Genomic DNA, 21,776 nt, shown 5'->3' with positions numbered 1-21,776 from the left:
TGTCTCTCTCGTGTCTGTGTCTCTCTCGTGTCTGTGTCTCTCTGTGTCTGTCTCTCTCTGTGTCTGTCTCTCTCTGTGTCTGTGTCTCTCCGTGTCTGTGTCTCTCTGTGTCTGTGTCTCTCTGTGTCTGTGTCTCTCTGTGTCTGTGTCTGTGTGTCTCTCTCTCTCTGTGTCTGTGTGTCTCTCTCTCTGTGTCTCCGTCTCCGTCTGTGTCTCCGTCTGTGTCTCCGTCTCCGTCTGCGTCTCCGTCTGCGTCTCCGTCTCCGTCTGCGTGTCTCCCTCTGTGTCTGTGTGTCTCCCTCTGTCTGTGTGTCTCTCCCTCTGTCTGTGTGTCTCTCCCTCTGTCTGTGTGTCTCTCCCTCTGTCTGTGTGTCTCTCCCTCTGTCTGTGTGTCTCTCCCTCTGTCTGTGTGTCTCTGTGTCTGTGTCTCTCTCTGTGTGTGTCTCTCTCCGTCTGTCTCTCTCTCTCAGTCTGTCTCTCTCTCTGTGTCAGTGTCTCTCTCTGTGTCAGTGTCTCTTTCTCTGTGTCTGTGTGTCTCTGTGTGTGTGTGTGTGTGCGTGTGTGTGTGTGTGTCTGTGTGTCTCTGTCTGCCTGCCTGCCTGCCTTACTAAGAGAAGCTGCAGATTATCACAGGACAGTTTTATTAGCCTCTGGAAGGCAGAGCAAAGAAAAAAGGCAGCCAGCAGGTAGCTGAAACTGTAAATGAGCAATTTCAAAAAGCTATTGACCTTTGTCAGCAATGTAGTTTAAACGCAGAGTGAAAAGGTAAAAAGGTGATAGGAAATAGCATTCTGGGCAATACTGCAAGGCTGGAGTGAGTGGACTGCCCGGTGGTAATGCCACCAACAAGGAGGTAGAGGCTCAGGACCCTAACCCCCCTCATGAGGACCAAGAGCCATTTTAACAGAAAGGGTTCCGGAGGACAGGAGCTTACTTTCCTATTACGTCATTTTGTGGACACAGAGTTTACATGTGGATTTAAACTTGCAATTAAATGTGCACCCGTCCTTTTGGTGTAACAATCTCTCTTGGTTCCATGTAATAATGTCGCCACAAAAATCTCGCCATGCAAAAATATCGCAGAAAAATTGTCGTTTTTTGTGGCAACATTATTGCATGGAACATGCGGGGGGACACCCCCGCAAACCCCAATCTTCTTTTTTTTTGCCCCTGTCCCCATATATATGGTCACCCATATAATATCGCCACAAGCTTTTCCCGGCGATATTATGTACGGCGACCATATATATATGGGGATAATATTACCTGATACCCTCTTAGGTGCCTGCTAGTCCCTCCACATTCCAATGTCCCTTGCCTATTCTTGAAGGTTTTTTCCATTGAGCAGTCCAGTCAGGTCATTGGTGGCAATTCTTTTTACTACCTTGCCAATCCCATCAGATGGCAGGCCACTGCTCCCGGTAAGGATCATTCTAGGACCTGCTCTTGGGGTCTTTAAGCTGTAAGAGGATTCAATTCAACACTACAGCTAAGTCAACGCCTAGTCTATAATACTGAATGAAAACCCTTATTGATATATCTTTATGTCCAGTTCATGCGTTCTGGATGACTACCCCTATATAACACCCCTCTCTTGGAATCCTCCTGACCCCACTGAGCCAAGAAGTAGTTCTGTTTTGCAAGTTAAAAGGTTTATTTGATAATTTAAACAATAGATATATATATCACACTTTAGAATAAATTAATAATTGAATAGCACACTTAATCTGATATGATAAAGATTAACAACAGAGAATCTGGCACTAGCACACTTCTTTATAATCAATGATGAGTGGTTATAGGATGGATAAAATAGCAACAATACTTTTATGGTTTCAAATGGATGCAATGTGGAATGAAATGCAGTACAGAAAATTACATTCACCCCCCCTTTTATGCGATGCAAGGAAATGGAAGGAAGGCACACAATTCTCAGAAATGCAATTCAAATGTAATTCAGTTCACCCAGCAACTTAGACTACAGAAGTTGAAAACACAGGCCCAAATGCTTTTAAATGTGCTGGCAATGAAGAAAAAAAATATACTAAAATGCTTTTAATTCCCTCTAGGAGGTTCAGGGTGAGTGAAATATACTTGGGATGAGTTCAGGCTCACTTTAGCAAGGATTCAGGAATGATTGGCAGGTTAAACGAATTGTTGGCAAATGAAAGCAAGAAAACTGCTGTTTCACACGTTGAGAAATTTGCAAATCGCGGCAAAATCCGCGAGTGCGTTTTTCACGATTGCGGCAAAACTATATGGGGTAGGAATGTGGTTCTAGGTTCGTAGAAAAACCACGATTCCCAGCTTTCTGAGGAAAGTTACTGCAAGTCTCTAGCACAAACGGTCACGGAGATATGAGCGATTAAATAAAGGTCGTTTTTCAGATTTGAAATTTTAAAGTTCAAAAAGACAAGTGACAGCTAGCAACTAGAAAATGGCAGGTGACAGCTTTGCAAATGACAGGTGACAGTTAGGAGGCAGTTCTACTTAGATTTAATAGATTGAATTATATTATTTTAACTAAGAGATTGGTTCTGCACAGTTTGCTAGGTACTCACACTATATTCTTGAATTAAATGGGCCTCGCCACGAATCTGGTCAGGTTTTAGACTGGACTCTGGTCTCTGCACTTCACAGTGATCTGGGTCAGCTCTACTCTGCTGGTCTGGTCTGGGTCTCTGAAGGTGGATAGATTGAAGTCTCTATGTTGGCTCTCTGGAGGTTGATGGAGGTAAAGTATGGATTTTCCGGCAGAGCTTCCAGCTGCAAATGTATTTGAAGGTCCCTATCTGTCCTGCCTGTCTGCTTTTATGTGTTTTGAAAATGGGTGGAGAGGGCAGCTTCCTAGGCCCTACCCCTCTCCCCTTTTCATTGGCCACTTCATCCGCTTCCACTTGATTGGGGGAATGAAATAAGTGTCAGATTTTTCACATGCACACATTTTGAGTAATATCCTCTTTTCCGCTAAAACCCCCCTGAACATGCCACCGGTTCTAAAAACCTCTTAAAATGTGGGCAGAAAAATCACAAGAATTATGGTATCATTTATAAAATTTTCACATGTCCGCTCTATGAATGATCCATCTTTTTAGAGTTATGTTCTGGCCCCAAAGGGGTGTGGTTTCCCCCCAGCACAAGGTTGAATTTCTGGTTTTTCCAGTTCTGCCAAGCCAGCTTGCTCTCACAGGCAGTGCTCCTCCCCTTTACTTCCAGGAGGAAGCTCCATTTACGACATCTGCAATAAACCATCTGCCTGGGTGAAGGGGGTTGCATTGTTCAGAGCTCCTGTATTCTGTGGGGGCTCCCCTTAATTCAATTATCAAAGAGATGGCATATCCTTAGTGTGGCCAGCAAAAGGCAGATAGGCCTGGGAACACAGCTGTGACTCAAGTTTCACTCCTGATGGGGGGTAGTTGCCAGGCAAAATTGGAATCTCTTTAAGCCAGTTTTTAGCTACATGTCAAGACATTTTTTTTACATATGCAGCTAGGATGCTGATTCTAAGTTTAAAACTATGACATTTAAACAATTGCAACCTATGTGACACTCAAAGTAGGTCACTCATTTCTTTTAAACATTTAGATTTTTAGTGTCTTTCAGTCCAAATTTACTTAAACTGCTGAAATCCACAGCTCAGCCAGTCTTGTTATAAACCTTCAAGTCACTTCAGAATATAACTTTACATTGGATCCACCTCTCAGTAAGTCTTTCTTTGGCTTGCTTTGGGTTCATTTATTCAGTTTTCTACAAAAAAGTAAAATCTGGTGTTGTTTTAAAACGCCGGTTTTCTGATAGTGGTGAGTACTGGTACTGCACCCCTTTTTGGGATTTAAGAAAATGAATTCCCAACAGTTATGGGTTTGCTTTTGGCAATCAGCATAGCCATTCCCAATGGTTTCAGACTACTGTGTGGGTAGTCCACTGGTGGTTTTAGGCAGTGTCCTTCTGTGCCCATAACATCGGCAAAAATGAGTAGCAGCCTATTCTTCATGCATTTCCCTGTGCATTTTCTGGGAAGCTCTGGCCATCATGATGTGATGTTTTCCATGTCAGTACTGCACAGTTTTGAGGTAGGGCTTGGATGCGTGGATAAAAACATCCCACAAAGCAGAGGCCATACCACTTTACAGGCCCAGGTTGGCAGTCCCCTGGAGGTGGTCCTCCGCATCTCTACCCCTCCATACGTCTCTGGTCTTCTCTTCCTTACCCCCTCGATCCACGTATCTCCACCACTGTTACTGAAGAGAGGGTCCATTGCCATGGGAGGGTTCGCTGGGCCCTGGGTTCTCTGCTAAGCTGGGATTTTGTAGTGCAGGGTCCATTGCCATGGGAGGGTTCGCTGGGCCCTGGGTTCTCTGCTAAGCTGGGATTTTGTAGTGCGAACCCCCGGTTCTCTGGCACACCTTTACATTACCTTTCCTTCCTTCCACTTCCACCCCCCCCCCACCCACCTCCCTGCTAGCACACTAATCTCTCCCATGACCACTCCTCTTGGATCCCGCTTGGTCACTCCAAGACCCAGTCCTTCCTCCACCAGCAACCTTTCCTTCTCTCCTCTACCTTGCAGATCTTTCCTCATCCAATAAACACTCTTACAAAACTCCTCTCCCCCTCTCTGCCACAGGACTCCCAGAAACATCTCCAGAATGTAAACGGGTCGAAAGGTCTACAGTGTAAGCACTTCTCCTCATTAACTTCCGGCGAGGGATGTGTACTATTGTGTTTGTTGTTTACCTCTGTTTTAAAGGTCAGGCACACCTGTAGCAGTTTCCCGACCCGCTTTAATATGTGCAAGAAGCTTCCCTTTCTGCAGCTAAGAGGGTTTAAATCCTGTATTGCATGTGCTGGTGTGATCCCACCGTACCTCCCTTGATGTTGCGGGGTAGGGTGAGGGGGGTGGGGCGGGTAGAAGATATCCTGAGCCTTTTTTGCCCTTTGCTCTGGTTTGTAAAATCCCCTGCCAGGGTATACCTTTGCCCCATAGGCCTCGAAAATGGTTTTAAAACTTTACGAGACATACAGTGGATTTTAATGATGTCTTGGAGGGTTTGGTGACGGGAACGTGGAAGGAGCCTGGGTATTCACCTCAAAGGGACAGGGCCATGTGACTTCATCACACCTGCCAAGTCACGCCACGGCTCCGTCATAGCTCCTCTCATTTCCAATGCTCATAGCACTGCTCAGACACCGTGGTCTCCTTTGCCACAGATGGCATGAAACGAAGCAACACCACAGTAGACCTACAACGACCAGCGCATGCCTCCGTTTCATTTAATAGGGAATGGGTGCCAGCTGGCTGTCTAAATAGGAACAAAATGTACTTTTATTTACTGGCTGAGCATCTCAAACTGAAATAATATGCAGAGGTTGTATCTGACGGCACATCAGCACTCAGTAGTGGATGGTAAAAAAAAAAACAAAAGAAAATCAGTTTTACGAGTAAGGGTGGAAGGTTTAGAGGACAGAATGACTGAAGAGAACACATTGAGAGAGAACTGAGAACTGGAGCGGGCACCGCTGGTTATTGTTATTTTACGTGAGAGCTTGTAAGCAGATGCTGCTGTTTTTTGGGGTGCAGCCCACTAAATCGTGCTACCGTGCGTCAGCACAAAGAGAATGAACTGTGTGAAAAAAAGACCTGGGCAGTATTGCCTGCGGTGTGGGCTGCACAACCCTTATATCCCGATTGGATTTCAAAGGAGATTAGTGTTCTAATAATCAACTTTCGCGAATCTTTGATTCTTAAATTCAGTGATTTATTCAAAGTAACAGTAAGCAGTCGCTTTTCTGATGGGCAAAACAACCCATTATGGCCAATGCATTTCGGACTCTACAGTCCTTCATTAGGGCCTGTCTAACCAGAATTATAGCCAAACATCAACCATAGGTATTGGTTAATCCAATTGTGCAGAAAAAAACAACCAAATCAAATGTATCACAAATAAAATCAAAAAAAAATATATTGAAACAACAGGGTACCCACGTACATAAAGACATACGTCATAAACACAGAAAGAGAGAAAGAAACAAGGATATGCAGAAGCTCTCTCATAAAAACATGTAATTATTCAGCTTTTTATCTTCCAATACGCATATGATTGCCTACTAGAAAAGTGCCCCACTTCTCGTTCAACTATAGATATACTAATACACCTCGGGTGTTGGCGTGTGTGCTAAGCAGTTCCTTTTCGGTTGTGTAAATGCTATAGTGCCTGATAGTAATAGTGTTGTAACTTAACAAGTTAGACTTTCAAAGACGAGTGACATTTACAAACCGCTTAGAACGAGAGTTTATCCTCATGGTGACTAAGCCGAGAAAGCATGCGAGATGTTTATATGCGAGTTATGTGAACAAAACTCTGACCTTAGTCAAGTAGATGCTGGCGTACTCAAACCCAATGGTTTGTATTTTCAATATGTGGCGTGGCCGCTCACGATCAGGTACACACGTTAACCTGTTTCAATATAATGACATGTATTTTAGAAGTGCAGCCAGCCCTCTGGCTGGCGTCCACTGTTATACACTTAATCTACAATTCTTAGACGAGTTTATCTAACGTTGTGAAGAGAACACATTACCAGCACTGGGTCCCTACTCAGAACCACGCAGATTACTGGAGGGGTGGCTTTAACTCTCAGCTCTCATTGGCAGAGCACAAGCAGAAATCACACGACTGTGCTTTGCCACCTTAAAGCTGGTGGATAAGCTCAAGCTACCACCTCTGCGCCCACCAACTGCAGGAAGCCATGCACGCCCTGGTCATGCCCTGGATGGAACCTTACAGTGCACTCTTCCTCGGTATTAAGGACACCGATGTGCAGTCGGCGGCAGTGCCAGCCACTGACTTGGGGGCAGAAGGCAGCACTTTGCAATGGCATCCAGGCCGGCCTGCAGACGGCAAAGGGGTGCTCCAACAAAAGACAGTGCTATCGCTCACCTGTGAGAGGATTAGCAGGCACCAGCAACAGACGTACAGTGTATGACAGGGATTTATAAAGTGCAACTGGGAAGCAGCAGCAAAAGGGCACCCATCCAGCGGGTTACAAGTAGGGTGCGTGGGTACCAGAGGAGCCCGATTGGGTAGGTGGAGTAGGGGCTCTACAGGGGGAGCAATACGGACTGGGTGAAAGATAGGGTCAAGTCCTTCCTGAAGTGTCGGGTGAAGGGAGCCCATCTTCTCTGTACTGGCAACTTGTTTTAGAAATGATACAATATACGATTGGGTATTAAGCGCGTTATAAATAACGTGAAGTTTCTAAGCGCGGACCCGGGGAATCAAACCTGTGTTCCTCCATGTCGTTTTGTTTCCAAGGCGAGCACGTTGCCGCTGAGCTATCCTTCCGAGACTAATAGGGAGCAAAGCAGCAAAAGACGGGCCCCCCAGCTTGGTGAGGTCAAGTATTCTGGTGGTGCGCTGGCCTCCAGTGGTGGCAACTAGAAGGAGGACTGCTTGGTAGGTGATGCAGCCAGCCTTGAACATGATGCACGCTTGAAGGAATAGCCAGTTCAGCTCGTTGAGGCGGCCATGCAGTAAAAGCACAGAAGGCTGCCCTGCCCATAGCAAGATGCCACCCAAAAGATGAAGCCAAAGGCTTCATGGCTCTGCTCAGCTTTTGCATGTCTTGCACGCCACCCAGCTGCTTACAGGCATCCCCGCTGCACTGCCACTGGCCCAGTCAAACCCAGTACTCCCTATTGCACCCCGACTTTCCATCTATCCTCCACGTTTTGCCAGCATTGCTGCGAGATGCCTCACTAGAGATAAAAAGGCAAAGCATGGATAAGTCACGGCCCTTCCTGGAACTAGATGGTCCTTGGGATAGGAGTCTGCAGAGAGTAACTCAAACATAATCCCAATTTGCAATGATTCACACTTAGCAAAAAAAACTGTAGCGTGAAAAACAAGTAGCTCTAGGAGAAATACAGACCATCTCCACGTAGCTGCATGTTTTCATCTAGGCAGGGTGGTGAATTCGGGTCAGTGAGTCGCACTGAAGTTACATAGCGCATTTATTAAGAAACACCTGCAACCCACACACCCATAGTTCCTTTTCCATTTTAATGGCAGTGGGCATTTTTTTTGGATGGTTTTTTCTTAACCGCAGCGGGCGATGAAAGCAGAATCGCGCCCAGGAAAAGCATATTCTGATTGGTCAGACCGTCTTTCCTGGGTGCGAGTATGAAAAGTCCAAGGGCACCAAAACTATCCCGTTTGGCATGCTAGGCAGCAACATATTTCCTCTGCTGCAATCCTGATCTTCCTCTGCCTGCTCGCTGGCTGCAGCTGTGGTCAAATTCTGCGTTATTGTTAAACTGCTCTGGATTATAAAAGAAACAATATACAAACTCCTACCTGGTCTTTCAATGTTCTGGCTTACCCTGTGCATTAAAAGACCCAGCTTATACCCACCATAGACACAAACGAGAAAAACAACAAAGAACACTCTACATGGAATTACGGTACATCAAAAGACAACATGTGTGGTTTAAAACTGAATGTAAAAGCGGCTAATGAAGAGCACTTTCGAAAAGCAAATGGGAGCTCGTTTCATAAGAAACAGCCCGGAGTGCACATCAGTCCACTCCCAACACGAGTCGCACTGGATTTGCTTACAATGAAGGCTCCCACTTTGCAGTTTTTACTGAAGGAAATCACTCTTTCCTTTCAGTATTTATCTGCAAAAAATGTATAAAAAGAGCAGTGGGTTCTTAGAAATATCCAAGTAGAGGGGCTGTGCATAGGAAACAACAATTCAATGAATCATCAAAAACTACACCCAAGTGTCTGACCGACTCCAGCGGTAGAGGAGGGGCTCCAAGCCCTGCGGGCCATACAAAAGGTAGACAGGAGTGTGCCACCCTGCACAACTATAACATTTCCGTTTTGTCACCATTCAGGTATAGAACATTATTTTGCATGCATCGATGCACAACGCCTACACACTCTTCCACAGGTTGGCCATCATTAGAATCACGGTGAAGGTCAAACAAAATGTGCTTATTCTCAGCATACAGCTGGCAGAGCAGTCCTTTCTTCTCAATTAGTTGTGCCAGAGAGAATATACGAAATATAAAAATGTAGGGGAGATGAGAGCGGAGCCGACCCCTGTGGCATCCCACTGGATAAGGGCTGACGAAAAGAAACAAATTGCCCAGCTGGACCCTCAGAGGTCGTTCTGTAAAAGAAAAAATAATAATACAAACAAATGACTTCAACCAAGCTAGCGCAGAGCCAGAGATCTTTAGAACCTACTGTGCTTCACAGTATCAAATACTGAGGATGGATCTAAGAGGATCAGGGCAGCCGGGTTGCCTCCAATTCGTAGTTCAGGATTTTTTAAACTAATATAAATAACTGTTGTGTCTGTGCTGTGCTGTGTTGTGGGAGGAATCCCGATTGTGTACTGTCTAAGAAATGTTCCTCTTCCAAAAAGACAATTTTCTCCAATGCCCTCTCAATCACCCCACCCCATCTTCCCACCAAAGAACAAGGTGTTGCAACCCATCACCCACTATGGCAAGCATCAGCACCTGCAGACCCCTACAAAGGAAATGGGCACTGTATCAATGCCAATTTCTTTACATGACTTTGTTAATTGCTGCAAGGCCACCACAAGGCTTCCAGTTTCGTTATGATGCTGAATTTTGCTCTTTGTCCTGGCTCAAAATTGGCATTATTGTACGTCGTGGAGAGTTACCTCAAGCCCTACGGACAGACTCTTTTTAGTGAAATCTTCCTTCCTTGGGTATCAGGGACTCCCTCAGGTTTCAGCAGGCTCTCCACGTGGCAGTGACGGAGCAGCCCGGGATCAACTTGAAGGGCGTGAGAGAGGCAATACCAAAAAAAAAAAAAAAAAAAGGTACAGTACACACACTTCCAAAACCCAATGAGAGATTTCCACACACTAGACGTTTATAAAAACCTAAGTTTTTTAAATATATGAAACAAGAGATAAAACACTACATTCATAGGTAGGTAAATGCTATGACATTGTTACATCGCCATTATATTTTGCGATGAGTTTTTACTGAAACGTTTTCAACAAAAGAACTCATCGAAAAATATAGGGGTTGGGGCGGGCAGTAATGAGATGTAAGAGGTAGGGGGAAATAGGAAGTAAATAATAGGAGAAGGGGCTGGAGGGGGACACCCTCTTAATATAAAAAAACAATGTTGAGTTTTTCAGAGTAAAATCCTTTCAGCAAAAAACGAATTGAAAAAAAATCTCTCGTGATGTAACAACATAGAACCAGGTAAACTATAGAAAACAAATATGCAACCTTGTAACCGGTAAGCAGAATGTTTTCGAGAGCCCTAAAAATACTTTCCTAGAGCAGAAAATGCAGTTGTAGGTAAGTAAGATGCTTTCCTATCGAGTGCAGTAAAGACTTTTTAGAGTGGGCAAAGGCAACCAGTTTGTGTGGCTCTAGGCAGGTGTTTCCGTGAATAGCTACATTTTGCAGGAAAGTATCTAAAAAAAGCAGTTGCTGCAGTTCTGGTGGTGTTTAAGCCACAGGCGGCCCTTGGCGTGGATGAGGGCCCCCCAAAGGTAGATCTTTCTGAATAAAGGACCTCCAGAAGGGCTGGAGAGACAGAAGAGCAATACACCGGCTGCAAGAAGCAGTTTTGCAGATGCCCGTTGAGCGGTTTCCAGGAGCGGTCTCTCTGGACATTCTTCAGTGGGCACTGAAGGATCCAGCGATGACACCAATGCAGGAGGCAAGCCAAGACTCTTGCCAAGAATGATTCAAGATTCCATCACCCTCCCTGGATTGAAGGTCCAAAACAAAGGGAACAGAAAGGGCGAGGTAGCTGCAGTCAGTGGTAGTGAGTGATGGAGGAAACCTGCATCAACTTCGGGCTCAGGATTAGTCTTCCGGGAATGGGGTCAGCTTTGGAAGACCATATGGAAGGGGTATGGTCCAGGCGTCCTTGGATAAAGATCTCAGGTCTAGATGGTGCAGTCTCTCCGGACACCCCCGCAAACCCCAATCTTCTTTTTTTTTGCCCCTGTCCCCATATATATGGTCACCCATATAATATCGCCACAAGCTTTTCCCGGCGATATTATGTACGGCGACCATATATATATGGGGATAATATTACCTGATACCCTCTTAGGTGCCTGCTAGTCCCTCCACATTCCAATGTCCCTTGCCTATTCTTGAAGGTTTTTTCCATTGAGCAGTCCAGTCAGGTCATTGGTGGCAATTCTTTTTACTACCTTGCCAATCCCATCAGATGGCAGGCCACTGCTCCCGGTAAGGATCATTCTAGGACCTGCTCTTGGGGTCTTTAAGCTGTAAGAGGATTCAATTCAACACTACAGCTAAGTCAACGCCTAGTCTATAATACTGAATGAAAACCCTTATTGATATATCTTTATGTCCAGTTCATGCGTTCTGGATGACTACCCCTATATAACACCCCTCTCTTGGAATCCTCCTGACCCCACTGAGCCAAGAAGTAGTTCTGTTTTGCAAGTTAAAAGGTTTATTTGATAATTTAAACAATAGATATATATATCACACTTTAGAATAAATTAATAATTGAATAGCACACTTAATCTGATATGATAAAGATTAACAACAGAGAATCTGGCACTAGCACACTTCTTTATAATCAATGATGAGTGGTTATAGGATGGATAAAATAGCAACAATACTTTTATGGTTTCAAATGGATGCAATGTGGAATGAAATGCAGTACAGAAAATTACATTCACCCCCCCTTTTATGCGATGCAAGGAAATGGAAGGAAGGCACACAATTCTCAGAAATGCAATTCAAATGTAATTCAGTTCACCCAGCAACTTAGACTACAGAAGTTGAAAACACAGGCCCAAATGCTTTTAAATGTGCTGGCAATGAAGAAAAAAAATATACTAAAATGCTTTTAATTCCCTCTAGGAGGTTCAGGGTGAGTGAAATATACTTGGGATGAGTTCAGGCTCACTTTAGCAAGGATTCAGGAATGATTGGCAGGTTAAACGAATTGTTGGCAAATGAAAGCAAGAAAACTGCTGTTTCACACGTTGAGAAATTTGCAAATCGCGGCAAAATCCGCGAGTGCGTTTTTCACGATTGCGGCAAAACTATATGGGGTAGGAATGTGGTTCTAGGTTCGTAGAAAAACCACGATTCCCAGCTTTCTGAGGAAAGTTACTGCAAGTCTCTAGCACAAACGGTCACGGAGATATGAGCGATTAAATAAAGGTCGTTTTTCAGATTTGAAATTTTAAAGTTCAAAAAGACAAGTGACAGCTAGCAACTAGAAAATGGCAGGTGACAGCTTTGCAAATGACAGGTGACAGTTAGGAGGCAGTTCTACTTAGATTTAATAGATTGAATTATATTATTTTAACTAAGAGATTGGTTCTGCACAGTTTGCTAGGTACTCACACTATATTCTTGAATTAAATGGGCCTCGCCACGAATCTGGTCAGGTTTTAGACTGGACTCTGGTCTCTGCACTTCACAGTGATCTGGGTCAGCTCTACTCTGCTGGTCTGGTCTGGGTCTCTGAAGGTGGATAGATTGAAGTCTCTATGTTGGCTCTCTGGAGGTTGATGGAGGTAAAGTATGGATTTTCCGGCAGAGCTTCCAGCTGCAAATGTATTTGAAGGTCCCTATCTGTCCTGCCTGTCTGCTTTTATGTGTTTTGAAAATGGGTGGAGAGGGCAGCTTCCTAGGCCCTACCCCTCTCCCCTTTTCATTGGCCACTTCATCCGCTTCCACTTGATTGGGGGAATGAAATAAGTGTCAGATTTTTCACATGCACACATTTTGAGTAATATCCTCTTTTCCGCTAAAACCCCCCTGAACATGCCACCGGTTCTAAAAACCTCTTAAAATGTGGGCAGAAAAATCACAAGAATTATGGTATCATTTATAAAATTTTCACATGTCCGCTCTATGAATGATCCATCTTTTTAGAGTTATGTTCTGGCCCCAAAGGGGTGTGGTTTCCCCCCAGCACAAGGTTGAATTTCTGGTTTTTCCAGTTCTGCCAAGCCAGCTTGCTCTCACAGGCAGTGCTCCTCCCCTTTACTTCCAGGAGGAAGCTCCATTTACGACATCTGCAATAAACCATCTGCCTGGGTGAAGGGGGTTGCATTGTTCAGAGCTCCTGTATTCTGTGGGGGCTCCCCTTAATTCAATTATCAAAGAGATGGCATATCCTTAGTGTGGCCAGCAAAAGGCAGATAGGCCTGGGAACACAGCTGTGACTCAAGTTTCACTCCTGATGGGGGGTAGTTGCCAGGCAAAATTGGAATCTCTTTAAGCCAGTTTTTAGCTACATGTCAAGACATTTTTTTTACATATGCAGCTAGGATGCTGATTCTAAGTTTAAAACTATGACATTTAAACAATTGCAACCTATGTGACACTCAAAGTAGGTCACTCATTTCTTTTAAACATTTAGATTTTTAGTGTCTTTCAGTCCAAATTTACTTAAACTGCTGAAATCCACAGCTCAGCCAGTCTTGTTATAAACCTTCAAGTCACTTCAGAATATAACTTTACATTGGATCCACCTCTCAGTAAGTCTTTCTTTGGCTTGCTTTGGGTTCATTTATTCAGTTTTCTACAAAAAAGTAAAATCTGGTGTTGTTTTAAAACGCCGGTTTTCTGATAGTGGTGAGTACTGGTACTGCACCCCTTTTTGGGATTTAAGAAAATGAATTCCCAACAGTTATGGGTTTGCTTTTGGCAATCAGCATAGCCATTCCCAATGGTTTCAGACTACTGTGTGGGTAGTCCACTGGTGGTTTTAGGCAGTGTCCTTCTGTGCCCATAACATCGGCAAAAATGAGTAGCAGCCTATTCTTCATGCATTTCCCTGTGCATTTTCTGGGAAGCTCTGGCCATCATGATGTGATGTTTTCCATGTCAGTACTGCACAGTTTTGAGGTAGGGCTTGGATGCGTGGATAAAAACATCCCACAAAGCAGAGGCCATACCACTTTACAGGCCCAGGTTGGCAGTCCCCTGGAGGTGGTCCTCCGCATCTCTACCCCTCCATACGTCTCTGGTCTTCTCTTCCTTACCCCCTCGATCCACGTATCTCCACCACTGTTACTGAAGAGAGGGTCCATTGCCATGGGAGGGTTCGCTGGGCCCTGGGTTCTCTGCTAAGCTGGGATTTTGTAGTGCAGGGTCCATTGCCATGGGAGGGTTCGCTGGGCCCTGGGTTCTCTGCTAAGCTGGGATTTTGTAGTGCGAACCCCCGGTTCTCTGGCACACCTTTACATTACCTTTCCTTCCTTCCACTTCCACCCCCCCCCCACCCACCTCCCTGCTAGCACACTAATCTCTCCCATGACCACTCCTCTTGGATCCCGCTTGGTCACTCCAAGACCCAGTCCTTCCTCCACCAGCAACCTTTCCTTCTCTCCTCTACCTTGCAGATCTTTCCTCATCCAATAAACACTCTTACAAAACTCCTCTCCCCCTCTCTGCCACAGGACTCCCAGAAACATCTCCAGAATGTAAACGGGTCGAAAGGTCTACAGTGTAAGCACTTCTCCTCATTAACTTCCGGCGAGGGATGTGTACTATTGTGTTTGTTGTTTACCTCTGTTTTAAAGGTCAGGCACACCTGTAGCAGTTTCCCGACCCGCTTTAATATGTGCAAGAAGCTTCCCTTTCTGCAGCTAAGAGGGTTTAAATCCTGTATTGCATGTGCTGGTGTGATCCCACCGTACCTCCCTTGATGTTGCGGGGTAGGGTGAGGGGGGTGGGGCGGGTAGAAGATATCCTGAGCCTTTTTTGCCCTTTGCTCTGGTTTGTAAAATCCCCTGCCAGGGTATACCTTTGCCCCATAGGCCTCGAAAATGGTTTTAAAACTTTACGAGACATACAGTGGATTTTAATGATGTCTTGGAGGGTTTGGTGACGGGAACGTGGAAGGAGCCTGGGTATTCACCTCAAAGGGACAGGGCCATGTGACTTCATCACACCTGCCAAGTCACGCCACGGCTCCGTCATAGCTCCTCTCATTTCCAATGCTCATAGCACTGCTCAGACACCGTGGTCTCCTTTGCCACAGATGGCATGAAACGAAGCAACACCACAGTAGACCTACAACGACCAGCGCATGCCTCCGTTTCATTTAATAGGGAATGGGTGCCAGCTGGCTGTCTAAATAGGAACAAAATGTACTTTTATTTACTGGCTGAGCATCTCAAACTGAAATAATATGCAGAGGTTGTATCTGACGGCACATCAGCACTCAGTAGTGGATGGTAAAAAAAAAAACAAAAGAAAATCAGTTTTACGAGTAAGGGTGGAAGGTTTAGAGGACAGAATGACTGAAGAGAACACATTGAGAGAGAACTGAGAACTGGAGCGGGCACCGCTGGTTATTGTTATTTTACGTGAGAGCTTGTAAGCAGATGCTGCTGTTTTTTGGGGTGCAGCCCACTAAATCGTGCTACCGTGCGTCAGCACAAAGAGAATGAACTGTGTGAAAAAAAGACCTGGGCAGTATTGCCTGCGGTGTGGGCTGCACAACCCTTATATCCCGATTGGATTTCAAAGGAGATTAGTGTTCTAATAATCAACTTTCGCGAATCTTTGATTCTTAAATTCAGTGATTTATTCAAAGTAACAGTAAGCAGTCGCTTTTCTGATGGGCAAAACAACCCATTATGGCCAATGCATTTCGGACTCTACAGTCCTTCATTAGGGCCTGTCTAACCAGAATTATAGCCAAACATCAACCATAGGTATTGGTTAATCCAATTGTGCAGAAAAAAACAACCAAATCAAATGTATCACAAATAAAATCAAACAATATATTGAAACAACAGGGTACCCACGTACATAAAGACATACGTCATAAACACAGAAAGAGAGAAAGAAACAAGGATATGCAGAAGCTCTCTCATAAAAACATGTAATTATTCAGCTTTTTATCTTCCAATACGCATATGATTGCCTACTAGAAAAGTGCCCCACTTCTCGTTCAACTATAGATATACTAATACACCTCGGGTGTTGGCGTGTGTGCTAAGCAGTTCCTTTTCGGTTGTGTAAATGCTATAGTGCCTGATAGTAATAGTGTTGTAACTTAACAAGTTAGACTTTCAAAGACGAGTGACATTTACAAACCGCTTAGAACGAGAGTTTATCCTCATGGTGACTAAGCCGAGAAAGCATGCGAGATGTTTATATGCGAGTTATGTGAACAAAACTCTGACCTTAGTCAAGTAGATGCTGGCGTACTCAAACCCAATGGTTTGTATTTTCAATATGTGGCGTGGCCGCTCACGATCAGGTACACACGTTAACCTGTTTCAATATAATGACATGTATTTTAGAAGTGCAGCCAGCCCTCTGGCTGGCGTCCACTGTTATACACTTAATCTACAATTCTTAGACGAGTTTATCTAACGTTGTGAAGAGAACACATTACCAGCACTGGGTCCCTACTCAGAACCACGCAGATTACTGGAGGGGTGGCTTTAACTCTCAGCTCTCATTGGCAGAGCACAAGCAGAAATCACACGACTGTGCTTTGCCACCTTAAAGCTGGTGGATAAGCTCAAGCTACCACCTCTGCGCCCACCAACTGCAGGAAGCCATGCACGCCCTGGTCATGCCCTGGATGGAACCTTACAGTGCACTCTTCCTCGGTATTAAGGACACCGATGTGCAGTCGGCGGCAGTGCCAGCCACTGACTTGGGGGCAGAAGGCAGCACTTTGCAATGGCATCCAGGCCGGCCTGCAGACGGCAAAGGGGTGCTCCAACAAAAGACAGTGCTATCGCTCACCTGTGAGAGGATTAGCAGGCACCAGCAACAGACGTACAGTGTATGACAGGGATTTATAAAGTGCAACTGGGAAGCAGCAGCAAAAGGGCACCCATCCAGCGGGTTACAAGTAGGGTGCGTGGGTACCAGAGGAGCCCGATTGGGTAGGTGGAGTAGGGGCTCTACAGGGGGAGCAATACGGACTGGGTGAAAGATAGGGTCAAGTCCTTCCTGAAGTGTCGGGTGAAGGGAGCCCATCTTCTCTGTACTGGCAACTTGTTTTAGAAATGATACAATATACGATTGGGTATTAAGCGCGTTATAAATAACGTGAAGTTTCTAAGCGCGGACCCGGGGAATCAAACCTGTGTTCCTCCATGTCGTTTTGTTTCCAAGGCGAGCACGTTGCCGCTGAGCTATCCTTCCGAGACTAATAGGGAGCAAAGCAGCAAAAGACGGGCCCCCCAGCTTGGTGAGGTCAAGTATTCTGGTGGTGCGCTGGCCTCCAGTGGTGGCAACTAGAAGGAGGACTGCTTGGTAGGTGATGCAGCCAGCCTTGAACATGATGCACGCTTGAAGGAATAGCCAGTTCAGCTCGTTGAGGCGGCCATGCAGTAAAAGCACAGAAGGCTGCCCTGCCCATAGCAAGATGCCACCCAAAAGATGAAGCCAAAGGCTTCATGGCTCTGCTCAGCTTTTGCATGTCTTGCACGCCACCCAGCTGCTTACAGGCATCCCCGCTGCACTGCCACTGGCCCAGTCAAACCCAGTACTCCCTATTGCACCCCGACTTTCCATCTATCCTCCACGTTTTGCCAGCATTGCTGCGAGATGCCTCACTAGAGATAAAAAGGCAAAGCATGGATAAGTCACGGCCCTTCCTGGAACTAGATGGTCCTTGGGATAGGAGTCTGCAGAGAGTAACTCAAACATAATCCCAATTTGCAATGATTCACACTTAGCAAAAAAAACTGTAGCGTGAAAAACAAGTAGCTCTAGGAGAAATACAGACCATCTCCACGTAGCTGCATGTTTTCATCTAGGCAGGGTGGTGAATTCGGGTCAGTGAGTCGCACTGAAGTTACATAGCGCATTTATTAAGAAACACCTGCAACCCACACACCCATAGTTCCTTTTCCATTTTAATGGCAGTGGGCATTTTTTTTGGATGGTTTTTTCTTAACCGCAGCGGGCGATGAAAGCAGAATCGCGCCCAGGAAAAGCATATTCTGATTGGTCAGACCGTCTTTCCTGGGTGCGAGTATGAAAAGTCCAAGGGCACCAAAACTATCCCGTTTGGCATGCTAGGCAGCAACATATTTCCTCTGCTGCAATCCTGATCTTCCTCTGCCTGCTCGCTGGCTGCAGCTGTGGTCAAATTCTGCGTTATTGTTAAACTGCTCTGGATTATAAAAGAAACAATATACAAACTCCTACCTGGTCTTTCAATGTTCTGGCTTACCCTGTGCATTAAAAGACCCAGCTTATACCCACCATAGACACAAACGAGAAAAACAACAAAGAACACTCTACATGGAATTACGGTACATCAAAAGACAACATGTGTGGTTTAAAACTGAATGTAAAAGCGGCTAATGAAGAGCACTTTCGAAAAGCAAATGGGAGCTCGTTTCATAAGAAACAGCCCGGAGTGCACATCAGTCCACTCCCAACACGAGTCGCACTGGATTTGCTTACAATGAAGGCTCCCACTTTGCAGTTTTTACTGAAGGAAATCACTCTTTCCTTTCAGTATTTATCTGCAAAAAATGTATAAAAAGAGCAGTGGGTTCTTAGAAATATCCAAGTAGAGGGGCTGTGCATAGGAAACAACAATTCAATGAATCATCAAAAACTACACCCAAGTGTCTGACCGACTCCAGCGGTAGAGGAGGGGCTCCAAGCCCTGCGGGCCATACAAAAGGTAGACAGGAGTGTGCCACCCTGCACAACTATAACATTTCCGTTTTGTCACCATTCAGGTATAGAACATTATTTTGCATGCATCGATGCACAACGCCTACACACTCTTCCACAGGTTGGCCATCATTAGAATCACGGTGAAGGTCAAACAAAATGTGCTTATTCTCAGCATACAGCTGGCAGAGCAGTCCTTTCTTCTCAATTAGTTGTGCCAGAGAGAATATACGAAATATAAAAATGTAGGGGAGATGAGAGCGGAGCCGACCCCTGTGGCATCCCACTGGATAAGGGCTGACGAAAAGAAACAAATTGCCCAGCTGGACCCTCAGAGGTCGTTCTGTAAAAGAAAAAATAATAATACAAACAAATGACTTCAACCAAGCTAGCGCAGAGCCAGAGATCTTTAGAACCTACTGTGCTTCACAGTATCAAATACTGAGGATGGATCTAAGAGGATCAGGGCAGCCGGGTTGCCTCCAATTCGTAGTTCAGGATTTTTTAAACTAATATAAATAACTGTTGTGTCTGTGCTGTGCTGTGTTGTGGGAGGAATCCCGATTGTGTACTGTCTAAGAAATGTTCCTCTTCCAAAAAGACAATTTTCTCCAATGCCCTCTCAATCACCCCACCCCATCTTCCCACCAAAGAACAAGGTGTTGCAACCCATCACCCACTATGGCAAGCATCAGCACCTGCAGACCCCTACAAAGGAAATGGGCACTGTATCAATGCCAATTTCTTTACATGACTTTGTTAATTGCTGCAAGGCCACCACAAGGCTTCCAGTTTCGTTATGATGCTGAATTTTGCTCTTTGTCCTGGCTCAAAATTGGCATTATTGTACGTCGTGGAGAGTTACCTCAAGCCCTACGGACAGACTCTTTTTAGTGAAGTCTTCCTTCCTTCCTTCCTTGGGTATCAGGGACTCCCTCAGGTTTCAGCAGGCTCTCCACGTGGCAGTGACGGAGCAGCCCGGGATCAACTTGAAGGGCGTGAGAGAGGCAATACCAAAAAAAAAAAAAAAAAAAAAAAAGGTACAGTACACACACTTCCAAAACCCAATGAGAGATTTCCACACACTAGACGTTTATAAAAACCTAAGTTTTTTAAATATATGAAACAAGAGATAAAACACTACATTCATAGGTAGGTAAATGCTATGACATTGTTACATCGCCATTATATTTTGCGATGAGTTTTTACTGAAACGTTTTCAACAAAAGAACTCATCGAAAAATATAGGGGTTGGGGCGGGCAGTAATGAGATGTAAGAGGTAGGGGGAAATAGGAAGTAAATAATAGGAGAAGGGGCTGGAGGGGGACACCCTCTTAATATAAAAAAACAATGTTGAGTTTTTCAGAGTAAAATCCTTTCAGCAAAAAACGAATTGAAAAAAAATCTCTCGTGATGTAACAACATAGAACCAGGTAAACTATAGAAAACAAATATGCAACCTTGTAACCGGTAAGCAGAATGTTTTCGAGAGCCCTAAAAATACTTTCCTAGAGCAGAAAATGCAGTTGTAGGTAAGTAAGATGCTTTCCTATCGAGTGCAGTAAAGACTTTTTAGAGTGGGCAAAGGCAACCAGTTTGTGTGGCTCTAGGCAGGTGTTTCCGTGAATAGCTACATTTTGCAGGAAAGTATCTAAAAAAAGCAGTTGCTGCAGTTCTGGTGGTGTTTAAGCCACAGGCGGCCCTTGGCGTGGATGAGGGCCCCCCAAAGGTAGATCTTTCTGAATAAAGGACCTCCAGAAGGGCTGGAGAGACAGAAGAGCAATACACCGGCTGCAAGAAGCAGTTTTGCAGATGCCCGTTGAGCGGTTTCCAGGAGCGGTCTCTCTGGACATTCTTCAGTGGGCACTGAAGGATCCAGCGATGACACCAATGCAGGAGGCAAGCCAAGACTCTTGCCAAGAATGATTCAAGATTCCATCACCCTCCCTGGATTGAAGGTCCAAAACAAAGGGAACAGAAAGGGCGAGGTAGCTGCAGTCAGTGGTAGTGAGTGATGGAGGAAACCTGCATCAACTTCGGGCTCAGGATTAGTCTTCCGGGAATGGGGTCAGCTTTGGAAGACCATATGGAAGGGGTATGGTCCAGGCGTCCTTGGATAAAGATCTCAGGTCTAGATGGTGCAGTCTCTCCGGGCTCTCGCAACGACGTGTCTCTCATTTCTGGATTCCAGTGATGCACTCACAGTCAGGAGCTTCAGGCAGACGAGGCGTGGGAGTAGGAGAGGTGATCCAGTGGTCCCCTTTGGATCAGGGGGAAGGAGGGCAGAAGTCTGGTTCCATCTGCAGGGGCAGAACTCCGCCTTCTGATTCGGTGGAGCTCAAGTCCGTTATGGCCGCAGGCCTTCCAAGAGTGCAAGTACACAGTTCCAGCAGTAGGCATGGCGTCTGGGTAAGAAGGCTCGCTTTTATAACCCCTCAGAAGGCAGCAAGTGAAAACAGAACCCAATCACACACCATGCAACATTCAAACAGATGTTGACAGAACACGCCATCCCAACAGGCATCTGCATACACCAGACAGAACTGGATTCAGGCTGGATACAGCCCCCCATCCTGGAATACAGGCAACATTTACCAAATACAGCAACTTCCTCCCACAAACACACACAAAGAGGGACCAGAGATACACGTGTGACCCCTCAGGGCTTTTAGGCAAACTAAATCAATTCGTCCATGGAGAAGCGGATCAAAAAGGACGCCAATGAGGCAAAATGGTTTCTCTGAGGTAGAAGCCTCATTGCACAAAGAAACGGCCACCACAAACCTAGCCACATGACAAAATAAGTGGCTCTTAAGGCAGAGCACAACAACGGACGCCCTCTGCCGTGAAGACACTAGGTTAAGCTTGGTTAAGAAGAAAAACAGTCCAAAACCCAGAAAAACCAGCCGAAAGTACAGGCGATTATCACATCAGGCAAACGGTGAGCTCGCTATCCAACACTGCGTAACTCGTGGTCTTCTTTTTTAGAGCGTAAGGAAAATGGTGGATGCAAGCAGGAACTCAAACAAGGTATCGTTCTGGTGCTGACTTTCCTCTGATCTTACCTAGACTGGACAATACTTGCCTAGAGGCTTC

General features: G+C 45.3%; 1 protein-coding gene across 8 annotated transcripts in view; it reads right to left on the bottom strand.

Annotated features, from left to right (window-relative positions):
* Positions 1-21,776, bottom strand: part of STIM1 (stromal interaction molecule 1) — a 591,802-nt gene that overhangs the window by 549,632 nt on the left and 20,394 nt on the right. The window lies entirely within an intron of this gene.

Source organism: Ambystoma mexicanum, chromosome 7q (genome assembly GCF_040938575.1).
Source record: "Ambystoma mexicanum isolate Mex_15411 chromosome 7q, UKY_AmexF1_1, whole genome shotgun sequence".
NCBI lineage: Eukaryota > Metazoa > Chordata > Amphibia > Caudata > Ambystomatidae > Ambystoma > Ambystoma mexicanum.
Note: the sequence above shows the minus strand (reverse complement) of the source record. Positions and strands in the feature narration are given on the sequence as shown.